Below are 4,122 nucleotides of genomic sequence, written 5' to 3'. Positions count from 1 at the left end.
TAGGCACAACCCCTTGTGAGATTATGCCTTATATTAATAACGCCACACACCCACCACCTCTCTGTTGTTGTATGCTTATGTGAGGTTTGATCCATGTATCGATGCTCCATTGAGAGTTGAATCAACGATTTGGATGGTTTGATTGTTGTGTAACTATTGTTGTTGATGTCTTAAATCCTTCAGCAACAACAGGGTATGTCGATGCCATCAACAGACCGTTTGATGTCATCGAGAGCTGTTTGATGCCATCGATAGATCATTTAATGCCATCGACAAACTGTTTGATGTCATCGACATTTGCTCGATGTTATTGAGAAAATCTGAAAATCTCATGTTGGTTGCTTGACACTTGGTAGTATTCTGCTCGATACCATTAAAGGGGTTCGATGCCATTAGCGGGCCGTCGATGCCATTGAAGTGTCATTGGAAAAATTCAAAAAATCCATGTCTTATTGTTGAAATGTTTTGGTGTTGTGCATCCATTCTCATATATATATATATATATACATAAAATCGGGAATATGGTGTATCTCTTAGAGCCTTCTAATTAGTTGCAAAGGGTTTCAACGGCTTGTAAGGGTGGTTCGAGGCTTGTTCGAATCGAGTAATCTTTATCTCTGGTAATTTTCTGCTTTCATAGTGTATTACTGTCCCTTTGTGCCATGTTTTTTACCCGTAAGGGTTTTTCCATGTACAATTCGGATTGTTTGTGTTTAAACGTAATTATGTGTTTGAGGTACTTTTCTTGATTCATCTCTGTATACTTCCACGGTTCCCCAACAAGTGATATCAAAGCTTAACGTTGAGAAGCAAATTGAACTTGAAAGCATAGTATCAATGACTTCTAATTCAAAGTTCGATATTGAAAAATATTTCAGGAAAAATAATTTTGAACTATGGAATGTCAAGATGACTAGTTTCTTAGTTTGGCAAGGTTTGGGCGATGTCCTCATTGAAAAGTAGCCGGAATCTATGACTAAATATGAATGAAACAAGATAGATAAGAAAGTAAGAACCTTTATCCAATTGTACATAATGGATGAGGTCCTCTATAATGTCATGAGAGAGAAAATTGTAGCAAGTATATGAGCGAAATTAGAGATCATTTATGTAAAAAAAAAAAAAATCTCTTGAAAATCGTTTGTACTTGAAGCTTTGATTGTTCAATTTGAAGATGGCAGATTGGGCTGATGTTAAGGCCCAAATTAGTAACTTTAACAAATTGATTTATAAATTGCACTTCTACTGTTTTTCTAATTTTTGCAAGACAAGCCATGTTACACTTAAATGAATTATCTTGGATCGTTTCTGGTTAGATTTCAAAGGTAGGGTATTTAAAAGAATAATCATTAGAACATATTGTTAGTTCATCTTCCCAATTTTAATGTTTCCACTGGTTATAGTTATACGGATCATGTGTGAAAGAATATGATGGTTGATAATATTCCTCATTTCCATAATTATGATCGCGTAAGGACTTATTAACCGATGAAGCATAATATTCTAGTTGGTTATCGATAATGGTTTGAGAAAAATCTTGAGATATAAGTTGAATTATATCATAATCATTATACATTCTTCCCCAATATCATTTATCCATCTCATCATAATGATGTACCCACTCTTCCATGGTGAAACCCTAACTCTAAAGTTAATCCTAAAAGAAAATAAAAGAAAAAAAAATCCTATAGAAATAAGAGATCTAAATAAAGGAGAAGTTAGAAAGAAGTTATCAAATTGGAAGTTCCTAAGTTAGAAACCAATTTAAAAGATCTATCTCAAAATCTTACAAAATAGGAAAGTTAGGTTAGTTTCTAAAAATCAAACAGAAAAATCCTAACCTAATAATTAGAAAAAAAAAAATAATCTTAACCTAATTCTAAAACCAGTTAATTTCAGAAAAATGCAACCGTTACTCCTCGGCAACGGCGCCCAAAACTTGATCACACCCCAAGTATAGGGTTGTGATGTAGTAATAATCTCGGTAAGACCGAGGTCGAATCCACAGGACTGAACCTTGTACGTAATCTGAAAGTAACTTGAATTAGAACTAGGCGAAGATGTGATCCAAATTAAAGAAAATTAAGAGAATAATTATGAATAGGTTAATTAAAAACTAATAAAAATAAAGGTGGGAACTAGGGTACCAAGGATCCACTTGTAGCAGTTGGGAAGCTACCTTACATTGATTCAAGGACACAACTGGAATCAGAGTCCTATCCTATCAAATTGGTAGGAAGAGATTTATCAGATCTCTGAACTTCTCATGAATCTAATCATCAATAGATAGAAGTGGTGAAGAGTTGGAAGTGATTCCGTCACCTAACCATGCCCAGGAGACGATGACAAACAACAACAATTTACCAATCCACAACCAGTCTGAGAGATATATGAATGTAGGAAGGGTTTCATCATCCAACCATGCCCATAAGACGATGGTGAATAACAGGGTTCCCAAGTTCACAATTTCAATACATGAAAAGAGAATATCTCAAGCTATCGTAGATTTATTGTAATTTGAGTCACAATAAACCGTTAAAACTAAAAACATTCCTTATAATCAAACTAGAATCCATGAGAGTTCAATAAACATAAATCAAAGCAAAGCTAACACCCCAACATGCTACAAGCTTCACCTCTTAACCTTAGGTAAGAGGTTTAGCCTGACACAGTCATGCTACAACCAGGAAAAGCATGAATAAAGAAAAATAAAGAAAGAGGGAAGAACTCCTGAAAAATCAGCTATACTCCACGTCTCTCTCTCTTCCCTGTCTTCACACGTCTCTTCCTCCACATGCAGATGCCTCCACGGCTACCTGTCTCTCTGGATGGCCTCTCATGTCTTCTCTCTCCTTTTTTTCTTATAGCCAGCATAGGGCGGTGGAGAAGCTGGAATGCGTAAGATGGTGCGTGCGTAGCTTTTACGCATCCAAAAACCAGAAGAAAGAGACGCAACCAAGTTACGTTTGGTGGATTTTTGGGACGGCTGTACAGCCTGTCCTTGGTATCTACCACCTTGGCAATAGTCGTGGCCACCTTCTCTCTCTTCTAGACGGTTCAGATAGTGCATCCGACCACCACTATGATTGCAAAATGGCCCATGTTGGCCGGCATTGTCCGTCGCACGTGCTGCATAAGAAATCCGGAAATCAGATTTTTCCTGCGTCATTAGGGCCATGATCGATGTCATTTGAGAAATCCACGCCGTCCACTGGATTATTGATGAAAAACCAGTCTGGAATGGACTGTTTTTGAGTGGTTTCGGTGTGGCCCACAGGAATTTTACTGTATCGTCTTCTTCCGTTTGAATGGCTGAAATCAGATACTCGCTGCTTCTTGGAAAATTTTCACCTAGGTCTTGGTCAGTGGCCCTGTATAACTCCGATGGACGGTCCTGATTGGACCGTTGAATCGTGATGGTGGCCGACAAGAAAGGGCCGTAAGTCCCTGTTCTTGTGTCGCAGCCGATTTGAAATCGGGCAGAGAAATTGCGGTCAAACGCAATTTGAATTCTTTTATTGGCTCGGTGCACCGCGAATGCATAGCGGTTGTGCACGTCCACTCACACAAAGTGGGTCCCACCTTGATGCGTATGAGAAATTTGATCTGTCTATCCATTTTTCCACCTCATTTAAGCAGTTGGGACCAAAATTAAGGCATATCTAGATATTAGGTGGGCCCTAAATCAAAGATTCATGGGCTGATCTGTCCGTTGGCCCACTTCCATAAGGATCCAATGGCTGAAATTCGACGTGTATGGTAAATTTATGATCCTCAGGCCAGATATCAAGTTTCGAACCGAACGGATGGTAGGAACCTTGTGATCTTGCATTCTGGACGAATTTTAGGCCTCTTTAGCGTGAAATACTGAATTTTCTCGAATCCCGGGCGTGTAAATTCTTTGATCTCGGTCCCCTAGAGTCCGTCCCTTACCTTGGTGATTTATGAGTATTAAATTCATGCTTTTAGTACCCTTTTTTAGTCCAAGCTCTTAAATGCACCTTACAACACAAATACGATTAAAATAGGCCGTCGAACAGTATCATGTTCGTAAAATCAGGTAATAACTGAGGTCTAATATGCAATATTTGACTCTCAATACAATCCCCAACTAGTATTTTG

At 38.2% G+C, this 4,122-nt stretch overlaps 1 protein-coding gene across 1 annotated transcript in view; it reads left to right on the top strand.

The window, feature by feature from the left end:
- LOC131229172 (cytochrome P450 81Q32-like) overlaps window positions 1-153 on the top strand; it is an 11,327-nt gene extending 11,174 nt beyond the window's left edge. Inside the window, exon 2 of the mRNA XM_058225062.1 lies at window positions 1-153. This exon is cut by the window's left edge and continues 750 nt beyond it. The gene's annotated coding sequence lies outside the window, so the exon portion shown is untranslated.
- The last annotated feature ends 3,969 nt before the right edge of the window (window positions 154-4,122 follow it).

Source organism: Magnolia sinica, chromosome 16 (genome assembly GCF_029962835.1).
Source record: "Magnolia sinica isolate HGM2019 chromosome 16, MsV1, whole genome shotgun sequence".
Lineage (NCBI taxonomy): Eukaryota > Viridiplantae > Streptophyta > Magnoliopsida > Magnoliales > Magnoliaceae > Magnolia > Magnolia sinica.
This window is presented reverse-complemented; position numbering and strand designations above follow the sequence as displayed.